General features: G+C 39.9%; 1 protein-coding gene across 2 annotated transcripts in view; it reads left to right on the top strand.

Annotated features, from left to right (window-relative positions):
• The first annotated feature begins 20,392 nt into the window (after positions 1-20,392).
• The window catches only part of DIRAS2 (DIRAS family GTPase 2), a 31,826-nt gene continuing 24,746 nt past the window's right edge, over positions 20,393-27,472 (top strand). The window contains exon 1 of one of the 2 annotated variants that reach the window (XM_036913018.2): positions 20,393-20,512. The gene's annotated coding sequence lies outside the window, so the exon portion shown is untranslated. Of the gene's footprint in view, positions 20,513-20,748; positions 20,930-27,472 lie in introns of those variants that run through there. The other variant, XM_036913019.2, reaches the window with a different exon arrangement.

Below are 27,472 nucleotides of genomic sequence, written 5' to 3'. Positions count from 1 at the left end.
CAAAATGGGAATAGAGGGCAAGTACCTCAACATAATAAAGGCTATCTATGATAAACCCACAGCCAACATTATATTGAACAGCGAGAAGCTGAAAGCATTTCCTCTGAGATCGGGAACTAGACAGGGATGCCCACTCTCTCCACTGTTATTTAACATAGTACTGAAGGTCCTAGCCACGGCAATCAGACAAAATAAAGAAATACAAGGAATCCAGATTGGTAAAGAAGAAGTTAAACTGTCACTAATTGCAGATGACATGATACTGTACATAAAAAACCCTAAAGACTCCACCCCAAAACTACTAGAACTGATATTGGAATACAGCAAAGTTGCAGGATACAAAATCAACACACAGAAATCTGTGGCTTTCCTATATACTAACAATGAACCAACAGAAAGAGAAATCAGGAAAACAACTCCATTCACAATTGCATCAAAAAAAATAAAGTACCTAGGAATAAACCTAACCAAAGAAGTGAAAGACTTATACTCTGAAAACTACAAGTCACTCTTAAGAGAAATTAAAGGGGACACTAACAGATGGAAACTCATCCCATGCTCGTGGCAAGGAACAATTAATATCGTCAAAATGGCCATCCTGCCCAAAGCAGTATACAGATTTGATGCAATCCCTATGAAACTACCAGCAAAATTCTTCAATGAACTGGAACAAATAATTCAAAAATTCATATTTAAACACCAAAGACCCCGAATAGCCAAAGCAATCCTGAGAAAGAAGAATAAAGTAGGGAGGATCTCAATCCCCAACTTCAAGCTCTACTATAAAGCCATAGTAATCAAGACAATTTGGTACTGGCACAAGAGCAGAGCCACAGACCAATGGAACAGACTAGAGAATCCAGACATTAACCCAGACATATATGGTCAATTAATATTTGATAAAGGAGCCATGGACATACAATGGCGAAATGACAGTCTCTTCAACAGGTGGTGCTGGCAAAACTGGACAGCTACATGTAGGAGAATGAAACTGGACCATTGTCTAACCCCATATACAAAAGTAAACTCAAAATGGATCAAAGACCTGAATGTAAGCCATGAAACCATTAAACTCTTGGAAGAAAACATTGGCGAATACCTCTTAGACATAAACATGAGTGACCTCTTCTTGAACATGTCTCCCCGGGCAAGGAAAACAACAGCAAAAATGAGTAAGTGGGACTATATTAAGCTGAAAAGCTTCTGTACAGAAAAAGACACCATCAATAGAACAAGAAGGATCCCTACAGTATGGGAGAATATATTTGAAAATGACACATCCGATAAAGTCTTGACGTCCAGAATATATAAGGAGCTCACACGCCTCAACAAACAAAAAACAAATAACCCAATTAAAAAATGGGCAGAGGAACTGAACAGACAGTTCTCCAAAAAAGAAATACAGATGGCCAACAGACACATGAAAAGATGCTCCACATCGCTAATTATCAGAGAAATGCAAATTAAAACTACAATGAGGTATCACCTCACACCAGTAAGGATGGCTGCCATCCAAAAGACAAACAACCACAAATGTTGGCGAGGCTGTGGAGAAAGGGGAACCCTCCTACACTGCTGGTGGGAATTTAAGTTAGTTCAACCATTGTGGAAAGCAGTATGGAGGTATATCAAAATGCTCAAAACAGACATACCATTTGACCCAGGAATTCCACTCCTAGGAATTTACCCTAAGAACACAGCAATCAAGTTTGAGAAAGACAGATGCACCCCTATGTTTATTGCAGCACTATTTACAATAGCCAAGAATTGGAAGCAACCTAAATGTCCATCAATAGATGAATGGATAAAGAAGATGTGGTACATATACACAATGGAATACTACTCAGCCATAAGAAAAGGGCAAATCCAATCATTTTCAGCAACATGGATGGAGCTGGAGGGTATTATGCTCAGTGAAACAAGCCAAGCGGAGAAAGAGAAATACCAAATGATTTCACTTATCTGTGGAATATAAGAACAAAGGAAAAACTGAAGGAACAAAACAGCACCAGAATCACAGAACTCAACAATGGACTAACAGGTACCAAAGGAAAATGGACTGGGGAGGATGGGTGGGTAGGGAGGGATAAGGGGGGGAGAAGTAGGGGGGTATTAAGATTAACATGCATGGGGGGGTAGGAGAAAAGGGAGGGCTGTACAACACAGAGAAGGCAAGTAGTGATTCTACAACATTTTGCTATGCTGATGGACAGTGACTGTAAAGGGGTTTATAGGGGAGACCTGGTATAGGGGAGAGCCTAGTTAACATAATATTCGTCATGTAAGTGTAGATTAGTGATACCAAAAACAAAGCAAAAAAAAAAAAAAAAGGGCAGTTCCTGTGTGGTAACCTCCAACGAGTTCTACACAAGGGTGTAAAGGGCATATAAAAGTGTAGGCAAAGGGTCTGTTTGTGTTTATACAAAGGATCAAAGCCTAATTGGGCTACCCCAAAAATGAACTAAGATACGATATGAAAAAGAACTTCCAACATCTGCACTCTCTGGAAGACTCATGCCAGAAGATGATCATCAAAAAACCCCAACAAAGATCCACGCACTGCTACAGCTGTAGATGCACCCATCCCACCAGTTCCTGGACTTGCCATGGGAATGAGGAAGGAGATATCTAAGCTGGCCTGTGCATACAGTAAAACAACAAATTTGACTGGATCTATACTGTTGGAACTCAACCAAGAATTTGGAGAAGTGCAAATTGTAGCGCTCCAAACTCTTACAACTACAGACTATTTACTGTTAAAAGAACATATGGCATGTGAACAGTCCCCAGGAATGGGTTTTTTTAATTTGTCTGATTTCTCTCAGACTGTTCAAGTTCAGTTGGACAATATCCACCATATCATAGATAAGTTTTCACAAATGCCTAAGGTGCCTATCTTGTTTTCTTGGTTTCACTGGAGATGGCTGGTAATTACAGATATGCTTTGGTTATGTAACTATACTCCTATTATGTTAATGTGTGTGTGCAATTTAAGTAGTAGCTTAAAACGTATATAGGCTGAAGTTACTCTACAAGAAGGTATGTCAAAGAAATAATCAATCTTCCCATGTTTTCTTCCGCCTGCTACTTCTATAGCTTTTCTTCTTCCTTCCTAATTACAACCCTTAAATAGAATTCGTGCCTCATATCAAATTTACTAAGTATCATAACTCCTCCAAGTGGTAAAGATACCTCAAGACAAATGCTGGGCATAGAAGCCACAGGGCATAAATATGCAAAGAAGTAAAAAGCTAACCTTTTCAAACAATAAGGCTTCCCTCTCACTTACCAACTTCACATTTCCCTGTATGGCCCCGGAAGATGACTGGTTAGCCAGAGACGGGTAAGATTCCTCAAGGGAGGAACAACCTAAGACAGGCACAGTTGCAGGGGGGCCATCAGGTGAGAAATTGGGGATCAACAGAGGTGAGGCTTAGAACCTCACCCCCCCTGTTCTGAGAGAAATCTTCTGCATACGTGGATGTTTTATTGCCCTGGTCTAGCTTGGATTAACACACAGTCTACAGGCACACACCTGATCATCTACATTTGCTCTCTTACAACACTAAACTATGTTTTCTACCTTTATCTTGTATCTACCTACCACTTCAGCATTTTATTAAAAATAATAATAATAAAGAGAGAAATGTGGTATCCACATATAAATCAAGTATAAAAACCAAATGAGTATTCATATTTGAACTGACTGTTTATAGTTCATAATGCATGAGCAAAACCGAAAGTTTCTGTGATGACTGCCCTTGTACTGTTCACTATGTAACTTATTCATTATGTAAGAATTTGTTCTACATGTAAGAACTTGTTTGTTATGCCTCAGAAGATTGGAGACTGTTGAAAATTAGGCTTGGGGTGGATTAATGATTGTGCATTGAGCATTGACTCCCCTATACAGAATTTTATTGTCGTTAACAACCATTTGATCAATAAATATGAGAGATGCCCTCACAAAAAAAAAAAAAAAAAAGGACAGACTTCCAATGGTAAAATAAATAAGTAACTGGGATGTAATGTATAGCATAAGGAATATAGTCAAGATATTGTAACAGCTTGGTAGGGTGATAGCTGGAACCTAGAATTATGTATATAAATGTTCTACCACTGTGTTGTACACTTGAAACTAATGTAATGTGATACTGTGCATCAACTACCCTTCAATAAAAATTAATTATTTAAAAAAAAAAAAAGACAAAAGGAGAAAAATATATGATCATGTCAATCAATGCAGAAAAAGTATTTGATAAATTCAACAACCATTAATGATTTAAAACTCTCAGAAAAAGAAGAATAGAATAAAACTTCTTCAATTTCATAAAGAGCATCTACACAGTACCTAGAGCTAGCATTAGAATTAATGGTTAAAGACTTAATATTTTTCATAACATTAGGAATAAGTCAAGAATGTCCCTTTTCACTTCTGTTACTCAACATAGCTCTGGGAGCTGTAGTCTAAGCAATAAGGCCAGAAAAGGAAATAAAAGGCATAAAGATCAGAATGGAAGAACAAAGCCTTTCCCTATTTGTAGATAACACATTTTCTATATAACATCATAAGAAGTAAATTCAACAAGGTTGCAGGATATAAGATAAACATACAACTATCAATGTATTTCTTTTTTGTGTGTGTATGCTTCAGTATTAGAGAAGTTGGAAAATGTATTTCTATACTAAAAGTGAAAATATGGACACTGAAATCAAAACACAGTGTCATTTACAATTACTAAAAAAGTAAATACTGGTGTAAATCTAGCAAAACATGTACAAAACTTTTTATGCTGAGAACTATATAATGCTCAAGAAAGAAAACAAACAAGATCTAAATAAATGGAGAGTCACCTTGTGTCCATGGGGACTCAACAGAAAGTATGTTAATTCTCCCCATTGATTCACAGGTTTAATGATATTCCTATCAAAATCTCAGCTACATTTATTGTAGGTATAGACAAGATTATTTTAATTTTTATATAACATACAAATTACAAAAGGAGCTAAGATGATTTTGAAAAAGGAGTGTAAAAGGGGAAGAATCAAGACTTACTTTATAGCTACACTAGTCATATTACATGGTTTTGACAGAAAAATAGGCACATTGATCAATGAAATAGAATAGAGAATCCAGAAAGACACCAATGTGAATATGTCCTATTGATTTTTAACACATAGTGATAAAACAGCTCAAAGGAAAAGAGTATTTTCAACAAAAGATATTGTATAATTGAATATCCATAGACCCTACCACAAAATGAACCTTGAACTATGCCTCACTCATTATGCAAAAATCAACTCAAAATGTACCCTTGTCCATTTTTAAATTAGGCTTTTTGACTTTTTGCTACTTAGTTGTGTGAGTTCATTATATATTCTATATTAACCCTTTATCAGATATGTAGTTTGCAGATGCCTTCTCCCATTCCACAGTTTGCCTTTTCATTTGTTAATTATTATTATTTTTTTGTGGTGCAAAAACTTTGTAGTTTGATGTACCCCTGCTCATTTATTTTTGTTTTTGTCACTTGAGCTTTTGGTGTCATATCCAAAAATATTTTATCAATATGAAGAAGAATTATCCATGTATTCGTTTTCTTCTAAGAGTTTTATGGTATCAGGTCTTATGTTTAAGGCATTAATCTATCTTGAGTTAATTTTCATAAGCAGTGTTAAGATAGAGGTCTAGTTTCATTCTTTTGCATTTGGCTATTCGGTTTTCCCAGCAACATTTATTAAGGAGACTCTCCATTTCCCATCGAATATTCTTGGCTCCATTTTCAATTATTAGTTGACCTATGGGTGGATTTATTTCTGGATTTTTTATTCTGTTCCATTATTCTGTGTGTCTTTTTAAAATACTTGCACCATTCTCTTTTGACCATTATAGTTTTGTAGTATAGTTTGAAGTCAGGAAGCATGATGTCTTCAGCTTTGTCCCTTCTCAGTATCCTTTCACTATTTAAGGTCCTTTGTGGTTCCAAATGAATTTTAGGATTGTTTTTATCTTTCTGTAACACATGCCATTGGAATTTTGACAGGGATTGCACTAAATCTGTAGATATGTTTTGGTAGCATGAACATTATAACATTATTTATTCTTCTGGTCAATGAACATTGTATATCTTTCCATTTCTTTGTGCCTTCTTTAATTTCCTTGATTGGAAACATATTTTTCAGTATACAGGTCTTTCATCCTCTTGGCTAATTTATTCCTAAGTACTTTACTTTGTTGATGCTTTTGTAAATGAGATTGTTTTATTTTATTTTTTTCAGCTAGTTCTTTGTTATGTATAGAAACTCAACTGATTTCTGTATATTGATTTTATTTCCTACAATTTTACTGAATTTGTTTATTATAACAGTTCTTGTCCAAGTTGTTAGTATTTTCTATATATATGATCATGTCACCTGCAAACAGACAATTTTATTTCTTCCTTTTTGATTTGAATGCCTTTTAATTATTTTTATTGCTTAGTTGCTCTGGCTAGGACTCCCAGCACTGTGTTAAATAATAATGGTGAGAGCAGGCACCATTCTCTTATTTCTGATCTTAGGGAGAAAGCTTTCAACCTTTCACTGTTGAGTATGATGTTGATGCACATTTCTATATATACTTTGTTGAGAGTTTTTATCAAGAAAGGATGTTGAATTTTGTCAAGTTTTTTTTGCATCTATTGAGATGATCATGATTTTTATCTCATTCTATTAATATGATGTATCAAATTTATTGATTTTGGCATACTGAACCATCCTTCATCCCAGGATGAATCCCACTTGATCATAGTGTATATTTCTTTTAATGTTGTGTTGAATTACGTTTGCTAGTATTTTGTTAAGAAGTTTTTAGGTATATTCATCAGGGTTATTGGCCTGTAGTGTTCTTTTAGAGTCCTTCTCTGCCTTTGGTATTAGGGTAATACAGGCCTCATATTTTTGAAGTGTGTAGGAGCTGCATGTTTGGTAGAATTCACCAGTGAAACCATTTGGTCCTGGGATAGGAAATTGTTTACTACCAATCCAATCTTGATCATTATTGCTCTGTTCAGGTTTTCTAATTTTTTTTTTTATTCACTAGTGGTAGGTTATATGTTTCTAAGAATTGGATATCCAGGGTTATCCAATTTGTTGGTAAATAATTGTTCACAGTAGGCTCTTATGATCCTTTTTATTTCTGTGGCATCAGTTATGTCTCCTCTTCTGTTTTTTATTTTATGTGAGTCTTATTTTTTCTTAGTCTAACTAAAGGTTTGTCATTTTTGTTTATTTTTCAGAGAACCAAATCTTAGTTTTTTAAATCTTGTCTACTGTTTTACTATTCTCTGTTTCATTCATTTCTGCTCTACCTTTATTATTTCTTTCCTTCTGCTAACTTTGGGCTTCCTTTGTTCTTTGTCTCATTTTTTGAGGTGTAATGTATGGTTGTTTATTTATGATCTTTATTTCTTCTTGATGTTTGTTTTTATAGCTATAAACTTTCCTCTTAGAACTGATTTTTGCTTCATCCCATAACTTTTAGTATGTTGTATTTCCATTCCATTTGTCTCAAGATTTTTAAAAAATCACCTTTTTCGTTCTTTGATTTATTGGCTTTTCAGGACTATATTGTGTTATTTCCATGTGACTGTGAATTTTTCAACTTTACTCCTGTTATTGATATCAAGTTCATAAAACTGCTTTCAGAAAAGAAAAATTGATACAATTTCTTTTTGAATTTGTTGAGACTTATTTTGTGTTCTAATATATGGTCAGTTATGGAGAATGTTTCATGTGTGCTTGAGAAGAGTGCATATAATGCTGCTGTTGTATGGAATGCTCATTATATGTCTTTTAGCTCAATTTGGTCTACAGTGTTAAAATCCACTGTTTCCTTATTGATTTTCTAGATGAACTAACTACTGTAAGGAAGGGGGTATTAAATCTTCCTACTATTATTGTATTGTCTATTTAACCTTTTAGTTATATTGATATTTGCTTTGTATGTTTACTGATTCCAATATTTGGTGCATATATATTTTTAATTATAATATCTTCTTGATGAATTACCATTATATAATGACCTTCTTTGTCTCTTTTGATCACTTTTACCTTAAAGTATTTTTTCTGTAATATAGGTATACTATCCCTGCTTTCTTTGCTTACCATTTGTTTGGAATATCCATCAGTCACTGTCAGCTTATCTGTATACTTAAAGCTAAAGTGAGTATCTTGTAGGTAGCATATCATTGGATCTTCTTCTTTTTAATGTGTTCAACAATCATTCTTTGGTTGGAGAATTTAATACACTTATCCATTTAAAGTAATTGTCAATGGGTAAGGACTTACTATTTTGATTTTATTTAGTGTTTCTGTTTTGTAGGTCATTTTCCCTTTCCTTCTCTCTTCTATTCTTCCTCTGTGATTTGAAGAATTTTTGTGGCAGTATGCTTTGACTCCTTATCACAATCTTTGGTGTACAGTTTTTTTTTTGTGTGTGGTTCTCATGACACATATAAAATATCTTATATCTATAATATCCTGTTTTTAGCTGATAACTTAACTTTCATAGCAAACAAAAGCTATACTTTTACTTCTACCCCATCATATTATAGGTAAATGATTTACAATTTGCATTTTTTAATACTGTGTATTCAATAACAAATTAGAGTAGTTATAACTATTTTTAATGTGCTTGTCTTTTAACTTTTAAATTAGAATTGTAAGTCATTTATGTACCATTTTAATGTTATGTACCATTACAATAGCAGGTAATCTGCCTTTAAATATATTTACCTTTGCTAACGAGTTTTACATGTTTGTATGTGTTTATACTATTAATTAACAACTTATAAATTCAGCATATTGAATGCCCATTAGCATTTTTTTGTTATGTAGATCTAGTGGTGATGAATTCCCTCAGTTTTTGTTGTTTGGGAAAGTCTTTATTTCTCCTTTATTTCTGAAAGACAGGTTTGTTGAGTATCATACTCTTGGTCAACAGGTTTTTTTTTTCTTTCAGTAATTTGATTATATCACCCCCACTCTCTCCTAGTCTGTACAATTCCTGCTGAGAAATCCACTGGTAGTCTCATGGGGGCTCACTTGTATGTGATGAGTTACATTCAAAATTCTTTGTGTATAACTTTTGATGTTTTAATAATAATGTGTTTCACTGTAACACTTTTTGGGTTCAACCTTTCAGTATTTTTGAGCTCCATGAATCCAGATATCCAATTCTTTCCCCATGTTTGAGAAGTTTTCATCCACTATTTCTTTAAAAAAGACTTTCCCTTTCTGTATTTCTCTTTGTATAATAATTTGTATATTGTTATCCTTGATGTTGTCCTATGAATCTGCAGGCTTTTTCCATTCTTTTTCATTCTTTTATCTTTCTGCTCCTCTGACAGGAGGATAATTGCAAATGAACCATCTTTGTGTTCACTGATTCTTCTGCTAAGTCAAATCTGTTATTGAAGCCCTCTCTTGAATCCTTCAGTTCAGTAATTGTATTCTTCACTTCTAGGATTTCTGTGTCTGTGTGTGGTTTGTTTGGTGTGTGTGTGTGGGGGTATTTCTTTGTTGAACTTTTCATTTTGTTCATACATTGTTTTCCTCATTTCACTTAGTTTTCCATCTATGTTTTATTTTACTTCACTTAATTTCTTTAAGATGATTATTCTGAATTCTTTGTTATGCAGTTCATAGATCTCCATTTCTTTAGGGTCTTTTACTGGCAATTCATTAGTTTACTTTGGTGTTTTATGTTTACACCATTCTTCATGATCCCTCTATCCGTGCATTGTTATCTATTAGTTCGAGTACATTGTTTTCTATTTCAGCCATTCAGGTTCATTTTGGCAGGGAAAGACCTGCGTGGTCTTTCCAGTCAGAAAGTCAGATTAGTTTGGAGTACTAATGTGTTAGTTGGCAGCTCCCATGGGCAAGTGGGGCTTGCTATCATGGTCTCTAGGTGGGTGAGGCCACTGCATTTACTCTGAGGTCTGGGCTATGGGTGCCATTCTGGTGCCTTGGTTTTGTTGGGTAGACTGGATGCCTGGGCCCTACATTCAAGTGGTGGCCCTTGGCCAAGCTCCCTTTTTGGCATGGCTTCTAGTTGTGTTCCATGTTCAGGTAGGGTCACTAACTGGGCTAAGCAGTCACTTCTGGTCATGTGAGGTCACAGTCTGTGTTCCCTGGCATGGTGCTGCCTATGGTTAGAATCTGCGAATGGGCAGAGCTGTATGTTGGGCTCCTTGTTAGGTGTACTGGTATCCAAGGCTGCTTTCAGTCACTCTTCAGGGTCCTTGGTTATGTGGGACCAGATACTATGCTCAACATTTGGGAAGGTGTTCTACTTTCATTTTTATTTGTCTCCAAATATTTTCTAAATTCCATCATGGGTTTTTCTTTATGAATTTCCTTGATTACGAGTATGTTTAATTTCTACATACTTGCATATTTTCCTGTTTTCCTTTTGATATTGGTTTATTTTTTTATTGAAGTATAGTTGATATACAATATTATATTAGTTTCAGGTGCACAACATAGTGATTCAACATTTGTATACATTGTGAAAGGATCTCCACAATAAGTCTAGTTACCGTCTGTCACTGTACAAAGTTATTAAAATATTATGTTCCTTATGCTGTACTTTTCATCCCTGTGACTTATTTATTTTATAAATGGGAGTTTATTCCTCTTTATCCACTTCACGTATTTTGCCCATCCTTCCAACCCCCCTCCTGTGGCAACTGGCAGTCTGTTCTCTGTTTATGAAACTATTTCTGGTTGTTTTGTTTATTAATTTGTTTTGTTTTGTTATTTTGTTTTTAGATTCCATGTGTAAGTGAAATTATGTGGTATTTGTCTTTCTCTGAGTTATTTCACTTAGCATAATACATTCTAGGTCCATCTATGTTGTCTCAAATGACAAGATTTCATTCATGTTTATGGCTGAGTAATAATCAATTCTGTATATGTATATACACCACATTTTCTTTACCTATTCATTTATTGATGGACACTTAAGTAAGTTGCTTCCATATCTGGCTATTATAAATAACACTGCAATAAACATTGGAGTGCCCATATCTATTTGAATTAGTGTTTTTGTTTTCTTTGGGTAAATACCCATAAATGATGTTACTGGGTCATATGGTATTTCTATTTTTCATTTTTGAGGAACATCCATATTGTTTGCAATAATTGCTGCAACAATTTACATTCTTACCACCAGTGCATGAGGGTTCCCTTTTCTCTACATCTTTGCCAACACTTGTCATTTATTGTCATGTTGATTATTTATTATTGATTTCTAATTTTATTCCATTGGGATCAGAAAAGATGCTTTGTATACCCTTCAATCAGCACTTTCAAATTTATGGAGACTTATTTTGTGGCCTCAGCTATACTCCATCTTGGACAATGTTCCATGTGCACTTTAAAAATCTGTGTATTCTGATCTTGTTGAGTGGAGTATTCTGTACATGTGTATTAGAACCAATTGGTCTATGGTATTGTTCTCTCTTTTTTTTATTGAACTTCTGTGTCATTGTTCTATCCATTACAGCAAATGGAATGCCAAAGCCCCCTATTATTTTGAGGGAGCTATCTTTTTCATCTTCTCCCCTGCTTTCTTCTGGAAAATCTTTTTCCATCCTTTTGCTTTTAACTTATGTGTGTCTTTATAGTTAAAGTGGGTCTTTTGTAGAAAGTATATAGTTGAGTCCTGTTTTACTGACCATTCTGCCATCTATGTTTTCTAATTTGGGAGATTTCATTCATATACATTTAAAATAATTACTGATAATATAGGACTTACTATTGTCATTTTCTTATTTGCTTTGTGTGTGTCTTATAGACTTTTTGTTCTTCACTTTCTCCCCACTGCCTTCCTTTTTTAAGATGACTTATTGACACATTTTTATTTCCTTGTCATTTCCTTTTGTGTATATTTTGTAGACATTTTGTTTGTGGTTACCATGGGAATTACATATAACTTCCTAGAAGTATAATAACATATATCAAACATAACAACTTAACTTCAATCACACACAAAACTCTCCTTTACAGCTCTACCTCACCTCTTTACATTATTGATGTCACGAATTATATCTATTGCACCCACTAACATAGATTTATATTTAGTTTTTATGCTTTTGTCTTTTAAATTGTATAAAGGAATCAAAAGTGGAGCTAAGAACCATTATTGTAATAATACTGTTTTTTGTCTTTGTCCAAGTCTTTATCTTTACTGGAGACCCTTATATTTTCATATGGCTTTGAGTTACAGTCTAGCATCCCTTCATTTCAACTTGAAAGTCTGCCTTTAGGACTTGGTGTAAGGCAGGTCATATGGAAATGAACTCGCTCAGCTTTAGGTCATCTGAGAATGTTTTAATTTCCTCCTCATTTTAGAAGGATGCTTTTGATGGATATAGAATTTCTTTTTTAACAGTTGTTTTCTGTCAGCTCTTTTTTACTGCCTCTGGACTGCAAGGTTTTTGCTAAGAAATCCATTGATGATCTTACTGAGGATTCCTCATGTGTAGTAAGTTGCTTTTTTCTTGCTATATTCAAGATTATCTCTTTGTCTTGACTTTTTAGCTTGATTACAATTTGTCTCAGTGCAAGTCTTCTTGGATTTATCTCACTTAGAATTTGTTTTACTTCCTATATTTGTGTATTCATAAATTGCCTCAAATTGAGAAATTTTGGTCATTATTTCATTAAATAATCTCTGTGCTCCCTTCTCTCTTTCTGCTCTCTCTTCTTATTGGACTCCTCTAACACATATATTGATCTATATAGTGGTGCCTCATAAGTCCATTAGTCTTGTTTCACTTTTCTTCTCTCTCTGTTTTTTTTACTCTTTACACTTGGAAACTTAAAATGACCTTTCTTTGTGTTTGCTAATTCTTTCTCTTGCCTGTTTGTTTGTTGTTGAAGCTCTTTAATGAGTTTTTCAATTCTGTAATTGTAATTTTCAGTTCCAGTATTTATTTGGCTCTTATTCAAAAGTAATTTTGATCTCTTTGTTAATATTCTTATTTTGTTCATATGCCATTTTTCTGATTTCCTTTAGTTCTTTGCCCATGTTCTAGTTTAGCTCTGGGAGCATTTTTAAACCAGTAGTTTTAACGACTTTGTTTAGTAAATCCAAAGTCTGCATTTCTTTAGGGCTCATTTCTGGAGATTGATTTTATTCCTCTGGATAGGTCATATTTCTCCATTTCTTTGCATGCTTTATGAACTTTTGTTGAAAACTGGGCATTTGAAAGAACACACACCTCTTCCAGTATTTGAAGACTGTCTCTTTGCAGGATAAGGCTTCTACTAATCAGCCTGGCATGAAGGCTCACATCTACTCAGGACTTTTCTGGGTATACATCTTCCCTGGAACTGTGTTTATGCTTTTTCTGGATTCTCCCATATATATGACTGCTTTTAAATGTCTTAGTTCCCCTAAGACTCACCCCTTCTTCTTCCCATGGTTTAAGATGTTCTGTTGTGTTCCTCTAGGTATAACCTCTTGCTCCCTGACACCCATGCACCTATAGTCTCCCTGCAGTTCTCAAGCACTGTGACACTAGCCATAGATTTCATACTCCTCAAACCTGATATAGGAACTTTGTCACTATAGGTGAGGAAAATCTTTTCCTTCTACATGTCTAGGTTCTGTGGCTGGTCTAAGAATTAAATTGGCATAAGACAGATTAATGGAGATAAAACAATTTTAACTATGTATGTGTGCACATTAGTTTCACAAAAATATGAGAATGTGGAGGCCAGATAATTGAGACTTATATACAATACTGAGGTAAGGAAATGGTAGGGGGTTGGATATTCTGCATTGGTTGTAAGGAATTATGGGAGGATAAGGAAAGGAAATATATTGTAAATAAGTGTTGTCTTGTTATCCATACACAAGATTCTTTCAGGAAAAAGTAATCTGTAGGAACTGCTGTCCTCCTGGTTCTAAAGGAAATTTCCTTTTTAAATGTAGATTTCCTTTATAAAAGAGGGAACTTAAACTTTACTTCATGTGGGTAGTGGGGAGGTAAATAATTTTTCCTGAGTCTGCTGGTTCTTGATCACCTTCATCTCAAAATAATACATATGCCGAAGTGGCATATTTTGTGGTGACATGGTCTGAACCTCTTTACCAATATTCCCCTGTGATATCCAAGTCAAGCAAGACAAACTTTGTCCTCCAGGCAGTTCCTGGGCAAGCTAGAACATTTCAACCAAGTTCTGTTCTCTTCCTTTGGTCCCAAGGGAGGTTTTAGGAAATGGGTGGCTTCCTCTGGACCATGCTGTGCTGGGGAGGAGATAGAGCCAGATCAAGCAATAACATGACATTTACCGCTGTTCTGAGTGTGGCTTTTTTATTGATTAGGCATTTTCTTGGTTCCTCCAGATCCCTGACTGATTTCTAGAGCTCCTCAGAGTTTCACTTTCATACAATCTGATGTCATTTGCTGAATGTTTCCATGGGGCAACCAGGGTCTGGAGCTTCCCAATTTGACATCTTGCTTGAGTCTTTTCACTCCCGTATATTTTTAATTGGTTTAGAGCTTGGGTGGGGAAGGGGTAGCACTTCTTCCTCAATTTTTTTGTAACCCAACATTCATGGTGCCTACATTCATTTACCTTACAGGCTAAAGGGGAAGTCGAAATGAAGAAGTCTATACACAACTAATTAACTGGCAGAAAATGGAGGTGGGCTCAGAGCTAGACTGTAAAGGAAGTGTAATCGAGGGGCTGGGTTATGGGAAGAGTTGTAGTTTGCTGGGGCTTCTGTAACCAGAGACCACAGGCTGGGGACACAAAGAAAGAGAAATGTGCTGCCTTGCAATTCTGAAGGCCAGGATTCCAGAAACTAGAATACATAATTCTGGAGGTTTCCAAGCTGTTATCAGAGCCAGGCTCCTCTGAAACCTTGGGAAGAGTCCTTCCTTGCCTCTTGTTTCTGTTTGCTGGCAATCTGTGGCGTGCCTTGATTTCTGGAGGCATCACCCAATCTGCCTCCAGCATCACACATTTGTCTTCTCTGTGAATCTATTGTCCTCTTGCTATTAGGGCACCTATCATATTAAATAACAGCGTACCCTACCCCAATATGAGCTCCTCTTAACCAGTTATTTCTGCAACAAACCTATTTCCAATTAAGGTCACATTTGGAGTTACTAGTGGTTGGTCCTTCACATATCTTCTTGGGGGATACAATGTAGTCCACAGTGTAAGGTAAACAAAACCAGACCAGGCAAGCGGCAACAAAGGAGCCAAAAAAATTTTATTAGTGCAATCCCGGGAGAGGTTCACTGGTCCAGGCACGCGCCAGGGAAGTCGCGCCCAGCAGGAGGGGCAACAGGCTTAACAAGGGTGCTGGGAGAGCCCTGACGGTATTATAAACAGAACTAATTGGCCAGTGTGGGTGTCGTAATCACCAATGATTGGTCATGCTGGGTTGCTGGGGGAAGAGTACTGTGACGTGTGTTCTAAGCGGGACCTGAGGCTAAGGACCTTCCGTTGAATCATCTGAGTGACATTCGCGGTTCTCTTCCTTATTTGGCTCCAGTCGGGTTCTTTCAGTGAGACCCGTCCCTTCCTCCAGTACCTCCAGTCTTATACATAGCCGGAGCTGATGTAAGTTTAATCAGGGTGGTCAAGAAAGGCCTGTCTGTGGGCAACACCTTTAGTTGTGGATTTGAGACAAAGAATGCAGTGGAATGGCTATGGGCAGAGTTGCTCAGTATGCAGAGCAGCCTTGCTGGGAGGTAGGCCTTCGCGCTTTTGGGGAATTTAAAGTCCACTTTGTCTGGCACTGGAGAGCAGCAGGAAGAGGGCCGAGATGAAATCAGAGACATAGCACACGGCAGGTTCATGGGAGCCTCGTGAACCAGCACAAGGGCTTGATTCTGAAAGCTCTGGAATGCTTCTCTGGGGTATCCCCACTCTGTGCCTCCCAGCTGCTTGGGGCATAGGCTGGAGATCACAGGTGTACATGAGGGGAGACAGCTTAGAAGCTCAGACTCATTCAGGGATATCTTCTATCTTTCTGATTCTTCAGAGAGAACAAAAGTGAGAGAGACAGAAAACCTGCTTCTCCCACCTTATGTAGGTAGAATGAGAAGAAACAAGGATGTGGAAGAGACAGAGCCTCAGGAGGAAGGTGACCAAGCTTGGGAGGACTTGCCTCCTAAGGACATGGTGTGGCCGTGTGAGTGGCTGGAAAAGGGATGCTGGACGCCAAAATCTTGGTGTCCTGCAATTTTTCACAATGCCATGGAGCAGGATATGGCCTTCTATGGGATGGCTGGGATGTGACAGAGAAAGAAGTCACTGGGGATAAGGAAACCATGGAAATAAATAAGAGAGCAGAGATTGGGGTGAATATTTCAGGTGTCACTGGGCCCAGGTGAACTGGAATACCATTGGACCCGAAGGATGGAAGGTGGCAGATGACCCAAAGGATGGCATGATAAGGGAAGAGGATGACTCAGTTCAAAGGGAGGCAGGCTTTTGTAGCCAGAGGGGGAAGATAAGGCTGGAAGAGACAATGCACTGAGATCAGGGTGATAATGGGGCATGAGAGGAAATCTATCTCTGGGAAGATGAGATGCTGCAGAGAAGCGGGGGCCAGAGTCAGCTCCTCATTAGGGCAAGAGTGTGGTGGACTCTCCCACACAGTAATTGAGGAATTAGAGCCACTTGATGAATATGGCACAGGTGTCTATAGGTATAGTGAGGGTTTGTGGAGGAAGGCAGGCAAGGGATTTGATGGGCTGGATCCATCCAAGAGGTGTGCAGAGCACAGTGTGTACACACAGTAGCATTTTATGGATATGATCATTTGTATGTGTTTGCTAATATTTCAGCAGACCAAGAGAACTAGGTCAACCTTAGATAAGGCAGGGATGAGAAACTCTGAGATTTCAGAGAACAGATGTCAGCTTTAGCATCTGTGTAGCCTGGGAAGCTGAAAAGATTAAGAACAGATAGCAAGCATGGTGCCTTGTCCTCATTGGGGCACACATGGTATCAAGGGGGAGGGGAGAAGAGAGGCAAAGCCTTCTAAGATTTAAAGTCACCTCATACAGCTGGATAGACCCTGAAGAAATGATTTAAAATACACAATCAAGATTAAAACCAATGGGGTAACAAAGAACCTTTATGCCTCAGATTCTTCATTCACAGGAAATCGGTGCCATTCTTTGCAAATAATCCCTGGCTACTAAGGTGGGTGCTGGGGTCACTGCCACGTCCATGCTCGGGGCTGAAGCTCTTCATCCTGGTGGCTGGTGGTTGCTGTTAAAGGCTCTCGGCTGCCTCCTTTCCTGGGAATTGCCCTCCAAGAGGACCTTGGGGGAGGACAGCACACAACAGCGACTCATGTGTGGGTGGCTCTCAAAGTGGGTCAGTTCTGAGGAGCCAAGCCAACTTCAGAGCTCTTATTTTGAGGCAAGTGAATTTGTGGTAAAAAGGCAAAGAAAAACGGCATTTCCTTCCTCTTGTGAGAAACACACTCACTGGTCCAAATTGAATAAGTGGACACAGAGACAGAAGAGCGGAGGGAGGCTTTAATGACGGTCTTGCACGGGTGCCTGTGGGCAGGCACACCTGGGGCGGGTGGCGCCAGTAATTTACCTCCTAGTGCGAGAGTCCCTCCTCTGGTTCCTCATTGGCTGAGTACTACAGGGTTTACATTCTTTCCCGGAGGGCGCCTAGGCCAGTTATATCTTTCCTTTACATTTGTCTTAATCTTATTGGTAGGTTTAAAAAAACTCAAACAGGTATAGCCAGGCCCTTATCAATTCCCACGTCCACTCAGTGTGAGCAGCTTCCACCACGTGGCCCTTTGTTAATATCTTACTGTTAAAATGTTTTAAACCTCCTGGTGGGAATAAATCACATTTAGGTTTTATGCTGTTTTCTAACACTCTCTATTGTGAGAAGCCTTTATTTCCTTGGAACTTCCCTTTCTCCAAGCTGATGTGCAAATCTTTCTGCATTTCAGAGCTGAGACCTTAGTTGGAGGATCTAGTCTGTCCAGGTATAGGTGGAGTGATTCTATGGGGAGAACATGGAGGCAGGAGCTTGAGCTGAAGAGGGCCAGCCCTGGAGGTGCGCATCCTGCCTGCTGATCAGACTGCTTGTAGATGGGGTGTCCTGGGCCATGGCATCCCATACTCCACCTTACGAGGGATGGCTGCATGAACAGGTCCTAGGGGGTGTGATGCTAGGAGAATCTGCAGGACCAGAAATATCTGGGGGAGGGTGATGTGCTGCTCCCCTAAGCACATCCTGCCAAGATGGTACCCTTTCAGAAAGTTTTAAGGAGATATGTTGATGTGGCATTTGTTAAAAATATAATAAAAAACAAAGTTTAGTGCAATAGGTTTTTAATTCTACTATCCCCTATTGGAACCAATCTGGATTGTTTGCTAAAACACAGATTACTGGGCCCCACCTTTAGAGTTTCTGATTCAGTAGGTCTGGGGTGGGGCTGAAATTCGAACTTCTAACAACTTTGATTGATGCTAATGCTGCTGGTGCCCAGAACCACTGTCTTAAAGAAAACAGGAGAGAAGTGAGACAATGAGACACAGAAGTAACACAATCCAAAGGTGTGTCTTTTCATAATGTTTGCTTGCTCAGCAGCCAGCTAGGGTGTCTCCTGCCTTATCCCTCATCTGGTGCCCCTGAGACTAGAATTTGACTCTGCCCCTTCCTTGATGGTGTCTGGCACTCTGTGGACCTGTGGATCCAGGTCCTAAATGGAGCATCTGGCCCTCACACGGACCATGCTGGCCTGGGGGAGGTAGCATGGATGTGTTTGATTGCGCACTTTGTGTCGTGTACAAAGGTTACCTGCTGGATTCATCTGATGCCCCATTCACCCTGCTGAGAGACACTGGCCTAGCTTCTTACCTCCAACAGGCCCAGAAATCTCCTGGGCATCTTATTAAAGTATGATTTAGAGACCGGAGTTCTGGGAGGAATCTCCACCTCTAACTGGGAAAACGCCAGGGCCTGTGGGAGTGACACAGAGGCCAGGGACATCATTAGAAGTGTATGGCTCCTGTTTAAACAGGGCCTCTGAAGCCCCTGCTTCACATTCTCAGAACAAATAATGTGTATACACGGCAACACACAGGTTCTTCTGCAGTCCAGAGTTTGCAGACTGCGCCTGGCTCCTTTCACCAGCTCCAGAGTCTTGTTGCCCTCCACTTCTATGCTAAACCGGCTCTTCGTCTTCAATACTTTTACCTCTTTAAATCTCTCCATCCTTCTCTGTTGAGTCCTCCACTTCCATTTTATCATTCAACCTGATAACGGACATTTTGGGTTGTCATGGAAAACAGCATCCCAGAAATGGAGGCAGGCATGGGTGCAGAACTGACCAGCAGTGTCCCTGGGTTTCCCTCTGGGATGGCTTTGCTAATGGCCATCCATTCATTTACAATGCAGAGAAGACCAGGGTGGGGAGAGAGTGATACCCTCCTTTCTGGCATCGTTAAGATAGGGGTACATTTGTGGATGGCAGCCTTAAATGGACTTTGACAAAAATGGTGTGTTGTATTTCTGTTTTTTGGTTTTGCATATTCCAATAGCCATAGCTTCTAGGCCAGAATTAGGATGAACTAGTAAGCAAAATTAATTTTCTTGATTATAATTATCATTCTAAAGTTTAAAGTTAAAGTGAATAATAGGGCAGAAATTTGTTTTGGAAATGAACATAAGATAATTCTATTTGAAATTATACAGAAATTCAAAACAGTTTTAGAACAGAATTCTATAAGCTGTATCAAATTTAAACAAAATTGGCATTAAAAAGGAGTAAGTAATAATAGGGAGAATAAATCTTCCTCAAACCTGTAGTTTAAACGTGGATTAATGTTATAGGCAAGCACGGTAAAAATGTTAGCAGAGAATTATTAGCCATAAACCTCATTTCTTGCTGATTCACCTGTTTTTGATCAATGCTTCTTTGACAAAACTGTCTACCAATGTCGGAAAATAAAGCTGGTTATTTCCTTGAAACGCTATTTCCTGTGAAACTGTTTAGTGAAAAGGCAGTTCTAGCCCCAGCTTGCGGATGGTGGTTTTGTCACGGAGCTGTTAAATTAAAATGTGTTAGTCTGCACTGTGTGGTCGGCTCGTGGGCATGGCCCCATTTCGTCTGCCTTCTAGAGTAGGTTTTTAATTTAGTATCTAGTTATACTGAGAGGAAGGCTTATGTGGTTAGTAGTAATTATAGTTGGTAATGTGAACAATCTAAAAAGAATCCGGGCTACTTTCAATGAAATTATTTTAATTCATTGAATTCTCAGAAAATTCCAGTCCTGCCATGTATTCCAGAAGCATGCAGTAGGTGGCACCCAAGAGCTCTTTGGAGGCGAGCAGGCGCCATTTAAACAGGAGCCGCCGCGCTGCTGCAGTTGGCACGGCTCAGAAATCAGAGATTGGAGATTGAAGAGGGAAGGAGGAGAAGCAAGACCGGAGGAGCCGGGGCTGGGTGGCGCAGGTGCGCGGGGTCGCGGGTCCAGGGGCCGCCGGGCGCAGGGACTGGGGACCGAGGGTCGGTGCGCCGGTTGGCGGGGCGCAGGTGCGGAGGGCGAAGGGCGCGGGGCAGGGTGCAAATGCACCGGGCGCGCAGGCGGGCGGGGGGTGCAGGTGTACGGGCCGAGGGGTGGGGAGAGTACCGGCGGGGGCGCGGGAGCGCAGGTGCACGAGGGCGTACGGCGGGGAGCGTAGGGGAGGGGGGCGCAGGTGCACGGGGGCGCGGGGCGCACGGCAGGCAGCTGACAGCCTCGTCACCGCGGCGCGAGGGCGCGCGCTCCGCCTGCCTCCGGGAGGAGCTGCATCCGCACAACCTGCGCTGCCCGGTCCTGTGCGAGGCGAGCTGGGAAGGAGCGCTGAGCAGAGTTGTGCTCTTCCTCAGGTAACCGATTTCCTCTCCTTCGCTGTGGCTTGGCTGCGTCGCCTCGGGGCTCTGGGCGTTCAGGTTTGCGAGTCCCTGCAAAGGGGTTGCCGCCTTCTGGGAGCGCGAGACCGAGACGCTAATCCTGGAGTTGGTCAGGAAAAGGCTGCCTTTCTGCGTCTTTGTCAGGGAGGCTGAGACTTCATACCCTTCTCTAAAACCCGCTCTTTAAAAAACCTGTATCTTGCGCATTGTGTGGGATTCCTTCTAAAACAGGAATTAATGTTATAGAATATTCTTGGTGCAGGTGTGTCTCTCAATGAGGAGGTTGAATTGATGAATTTAGGAAAGTCCAAAAAAGATGTGGTACAAAGTGAGAAAAATGCGAAGCACGTAGGAGGCTGTGTTTGTTCGGCACGTTTGCATTTCCTCACCAGACCGCAGCCCTTCGTGGGCCTGGCTGAGACTTAGCGAAGTATTTTATTTCTCTTTTTAAAGCATGTAGTTCATGATATCGACAGTGTTCTTCCCTGTTTCCTTGTTGTAAGAGCAGAGGCTAGGAAAGGTGCCACGTCCGTGCAGTTGTAAGAATGTGGTTCCCGTAAGGTGACAATGATTTCTTTCAGATGCCAGGCTAGCCTGCAAAACACCGCTGGCTTCTCGTCAAGCGAGAATCTGCCTGAGTAGTCTGTCCGGAAACAGGCTGTTTCCCCCTTTAAATCTCCAATTCACATTCTAAGGGATTTGGGAGACAAACTAGGAGCTCTGAGAATGATGGTTACATCCACTGAACAGTGAAACGCAATGTTGTCCTGGACCTGAGTTTCTCCCGACTGTCCAGCGTACAGCTTGCCTTCCTTAGGTGTTTCTTTTTAGACATATTTGCCCTTGTTAGCTTTTGAACGACGCTCTTCCATGTGAGAAGCTAGTTTTAGGGTATGAGGCCCGTTTCTGCTTTGAACTAAAAAATTAAAAATATATTCTTTTTAAGGAAGATTTTCTAGGTAACAATAAAAGGCTGGAGCATTTTACATTCCAGATTACTCCAAATGCACTTCTTTTCCAGTGGCATTTGGATTTGAAGAGGTGGAGTGGGAGGGAGAGAAAAGGGGAGGGTAAAATTAGAACACATTTAACAAATTTGTGGGGGAATAATATTTTTTTCTTTATTATTGCCTGAAATCGCAAATTGTCAACAACTCCATCTCTGGGAATGTGCAAGGTCCTGTGAGCTGAGTGAGGCACAGGGAGACCAATAGTTCATCTTACAGGAACAGAAGATACAGGCAAGGAAACATTTTCATCCTATTTAGCACATGACATTTAATTTGGTAATAGGGACAATAGTCCCCAGTGAACACAGGGAATGGGGGGGACAGGTGACTGTACCGTCACATAGTATCGCTGCTCACCCCTCAGCTGTCTCTGCAGATGGCAACTGTATGTGCACGGTGCTGCAGAAACCTGCGGAATCTTTTCTTGTTACAGCTGTAAGAGCTTTGTTTCTCAGAGGAGACTCGGAAAACATCCAGATTGGATTCCCAGTTGGGGAGGTCCCTTTTCAGCTTGTGTCTAGCCATCTCTGCAGTCAGTGCACTGTTCCAGCTTGACGGGCACCGAAGACAGCATTAATTTCATGCTGTGCATCTCCTATAAAGCACACAAGACTTCACTCTCTTAGAAATGTACTATTTCAGGAGGTATGCTGTCTCTACTTTGATATATATCATACCGAAAAATTAAAACCTATGAAAAATAATGAGGGTTCTTTTATCAAAAAGTTATCTGTGACAATGAAAACACAGTGTTCATTCTTCTAATGTTGTGGACACAGTTGATCAATTAGTATATTGGAAATTAATCTATTGATTTAGACAAAAATCATTACTTCCTCCCAAGATAAATGCAGTAAATTCTTGCACTAAAAATTGTCTTTGTTGCAAAGAGAAGCATTTGGTTGTCTGGGGCGAGGAGGTGCCTGCTAGCTGTTTTATGTTAAAAATGGCTCAGTGCTGACCTGTACATTTCAATTCAGGTAACCACTGTGCCCCATTCTCACTTACAATGTAGTTTGCATCTATCTACTCTGTCTATCTACCTATTATCTACCATCTGTTTATCTATCATGTAATCTATCTGGTATGAGTATTCAAAATGGACCAATGTCTCTAAAGGCAGAATTGATTTCTAGGACGTTCATTGTTTTTGGTTATTTTTCTAGGGAATTGCTGTCTTTAATGAAAAGGGAAGTTGATGTTTGTTCCATCACAATTGCTAATCTTCTTTTGCAAGTTAAATTTACACATGCATGCATATTTAAGGATTAACTTAAAAGTTATTTAATTGACTTCAAATTATGCCTTAGTTTTTATTTTATTATGTGGCTTACAAGTTTCTCTTCATCAGGGTAAGAGTTCTTTAAAATGCTTGGAACAAATGTCCTCTCATTCTCACCTCCTTTGTTCTTAACAATGGCAAATTCAGGAAAGAAAGAGTTCTTTTAGCTCCCTCCTTAGTGCAGCTGAGTGTTTTCCTATAACTCAGAACCACCCAGAAGAAATGAAATATGTGAGACACATGCATAATTTAAAACATCCGAGTAATCACATTAGAAAAGTAAAAAGTCAACAGGTGAAATTGATTTCAGTAGGGTTGTTTAGTTCAATATATAAAATCTGGCCATTTGAAGATGTCATCAATACAAAATACTAATAAGATATTTTACAGTTGTTTTCATTCTGTCTTACACTTACAGAACATCTCAGTTTGGATTATCCATGTCTCAAGAGGTCGGTAGCCCCTGTGGCTGGTAGCTGTTGTATTGGCTGGCACAGCTATAGAATGTTAACCTGTCGACAAAACAGTTTGAAAGTTGAAATGTTAGGAACGACTACATTAACCAATTAAATGCTATCAAAAATGAGTATACAAATCATCTCAAATTGCTATAAGACCTATGTCCTGTGTTTTTTTGCCATTAACTAGTTGTGCAGTCTGGGACCTAGCTTTATTTCATCACTAAAACAAAAGGATTGGATCAAATACTTCCCTGGTTCTGTGAAAAACAACCAGTAGGTGGACTTGTGGATTCAACCCACTCACAGCCTTGAGACCTACTGTGGCAGAGGCTCAGGCAGCAGGCCTAGTGGTGGGTGTCAGCGCTGTACACTGGTACCAAGTGTGCGTCTGGCTGTTTCCTGGTTCTGAACATCAGCAACTGAGTCCCTGTATCCCATGAAAAGATATTCAATTTTCGTATTTAAAGTCCTTTACTGGACACATAGCAGCAAACTCATCGTAGAATCAATGAACAGCTAGTGAGCTGGTGTTCACTACATGGTCGACTGCGCTTCAGAGACCTTTTTGTATCATATTGTGTGCAAATTTTCCATGTCTCTATTTCAGTGCCATTAAAGCCGGTGAAACATAATGCTTTATAGTTGACTGACGCATGAGTAATGACTTCTTAAACCCAGAAGTGAATGACCACAGTGAAAAGGTGCCAGTTTCTTCATCCAGCCCTTGGACGGCCCCTGTGATCTGATCAGTGCGTGCTGGAGGGGTGGGTACCATTTCCATCACACAGGTCGTCTGCCTCAGAAATCCCGATAGGAGATGGGCAGAGCAGCATTTTGTATGAAAGGAGCTAGTGCACTGTTTTGTCTAACGCTGATTAATGTCTGGGAAAGGATCGTTTTTCTGAGGAAATACGAGAACCCAGGAGCTTGCCATTGGGCTCCCCCACGGCCCTCTCCCTCTTCCTGGCTATCTCCCTCCTCCTCTCCCTCCTGCCCTACCTCCTGAAGCTGGGCTCTGACTCACTGGAGCACGGGCAGAGGAGCCCTTGGGGAGGAGCTCTCCTTTATGTCATCTTCACATACCAGTGTTTTATTGGAGCACTTCTGTGACTTTTGAATTTGGAGTTTATTTCAGATGATACGAAGCAAAGAGGAAAAATGATCAGTGTCCAGGCCTCCACATCCAGAGCAAAGCCAGGAGTTCACTGTCACTTTAAATGCCAAGCTCAGTGGTGTTTTCCTTTTTATATAAACTTGAACCCGCCATTCCAACTCCATCATCGACTTTACTCTTCTCCACACCATGCACATACATGCATAAATCCAAGGGTTACCTCCTTGCCTATGAAATAGTCCCCCGAGATTTGAAGAAAGGTGTCTGGGGAGTAGTCCTCTGACACTGAAAAAAAGGACTGTGCTTCTCTTTTGAGGCCTCTGTTGGGTTCGTGGCCACAGAATGAAGGGCAGGGCCCCACACAACGGGTACACTGACATTGCTGTGTCATTAGGCCTGTGTGCGTTTGCAACCAAGGGGTGGGGCTGGGGGTGGCTGGAATTGTTGGGTGAAGCAAAGGACTGGGTGACCCAGATTTTGAGAAGAGCCTACATTTCTCAGTATATCATGGCAACCAAGTGTTTGATTATCCCAGGTAGATTTACAGGTGACACTGCATCTCTTCTTTGTTCTTCTGTTCCTTTAGCTGTTTGTTTAAATTTCTCTAAACATACTAATAATTTCAAGGTGCAGAAATAAATCAGGCTGGTGGAGCAAAGATTTGAACTTAAAGAATGAAAATGTAAGTATAGAATTTTTAGTGATCTCAGAGTAGGGAGAATTTTCTAAGGATGATTCCAAACTGGGATATGAAAGAGGAAAATTTTGTTAAATTTGACTACATAGGCATTTTAAATTTATGTCCATTAAAAGTTATCCAAGGATAAACTACAGTTGGGAGGAAATATTTGTAAATATTTCTGAGGAGGCCTAATTTCCTTAATACAGTGGGTCTCAAATTTTGTGAGCATCCAGATCGTCTCAGGGCTTGTTAAACTCGAGGTTGCTGAGCCCCGGGGAATCCGATTCAGTGGGGCCAGAGTATTTGTAGCAAGGTCCCAGGTGAGGGTGAGATTGCTAGTCTGCTGACATAGCTGCAAACACAGCCTTAATGCAAGATAAATGCCATCATTGCAAATAGAAAACCGAGCAGTTGGCAAGAATAGGCAGGTCTCAAAGACACAAAAACAACTTAATTTTTAACACATGAAAAGATTCTCAGTGTCACACAAATTAAATAAGTGCAGTTAAATCAGTAGTGGGCAACAGACTTCTTTTGGAAGGATCAAAGAGTTTGAAAACACAGTGGACTATGTAGGCATGAGGGAATAGCCATCTGTACGCCATCTCTGGACAGGTGGGAGAAATTGGTGGTAATTCTGGAGGTCAACTGGCCATCTCTTAGAACCACAGGTCCACTTACAGGAATTCATTCTACAGAGGGAGTAAAAAATGTGATGAGATATTTATGTTTTAAGGCTGTTCATTAAGTTAAAAAAAAGCAGTCAGTGAGAAACTGGTTGATAAGTGATGGGCCATCTCTCAGGAGAGTCCTGTGCAGCTATTAAAAAGCACAGTCTGGCTCTGTATCTACTAAAATGGACAGATCTGTGGGAAACACTGTGGATACTACATTGCCAGGTATCTTTCTCTCTCACTAGTTATCAGTTGTCTCTGACTAATAAGTTATCCCTCTTTGACTAGATACCATTTGTTTAACGCCTGAACAATTCTCATTCTTCCACTGACTACCCAGTTCACATGCTGAAAGTCTCGCTACCAACCGTCCTCTCCCATCTGATTTATGTTCTTGGTGAGGGACTGTTTCTGGTAATTAAGTTAAAACACATACACAGTGAAGGGAGGAGGGAAGTACCTATGGTCAGGATCCTCACCTGACCCTAATCTACTTGATGATGTAATTGGCTTCCTGCTGGGCTAATGCTTTATGCACCTGTTGGCAATGAGCCATTATAGTCCTTATTACTATATAAAGAGCTCTGCCCAGTGCTCTGCCCAGAGGCAGAGATGGAGACCTGCTTGCTGCCTGCCAGGTGCCCCAGAGGCAGACGTGATTCCAGCACTCAACCTGCCACTATGAGAACAAAGCTTCGTATAAACCCATTGACCACTAATATTCTATTGTTGTTATTTGGTCTCACAGAATCCAGAGAGAACTTGCCTGGGGCAAACCCCTTCAATTAAGACTATTGACATAGTTAGTAAGATTTGCTGCAGACCAAAAAAAACAAAACAAAACAAAATGAAATAAGCTGCCCTCACAGGAGGGGTACTACAGCAGGATGCCTCCATGGATAGGGAGACACTCAGGTATCCCTCCTTGAGCATGTGGTCTGAGGTGGCCTGCCTCCTAGAGGACTGGGCCCCTCCCCAGGAGTGATAGGAGGTGGAAGTGATGCCTGAGGTAGTAGAGGAGGTCCTCTGCAAAATAGGGAGGTCGTTAAAGAAACAGTGTGTGTGAGGCAGTGGGAACTGTGGGTTGGCTATTCCTCACAGTGTTAAGAAGGGCCTTAAAGGAGAGGAATATGTTCCTGAGAGAAGCACAAAAAGAGGTTGTCTTGCCAATGGGTTTCAGCCCTGGACAAGTCCACTATGGATTCAATGAGACCAAAGAAATGACAGTAGGATGTTCTTGGGGTGAAAGGGTTTATACCCAACTTTATTCCCACAGTGGCAGGTCAGTCACTAGAA

Source organism: Manis pentadactyla, chromosome 3, assembly GCF_030020395.1.
Source record: "Manis pentadactyla isolate mManPen7 chromosome 3, mManPen7.hap1, whole genome shotgun sequence".
NCBI lineage: Eukaryota > Metazoa > Chordata > Mammalia > Pholidota > Manidae > Manis > Manis pentadactyla.
This window is presented reverse-complemented; position numbering and strand designations above follow the sequence as displayed.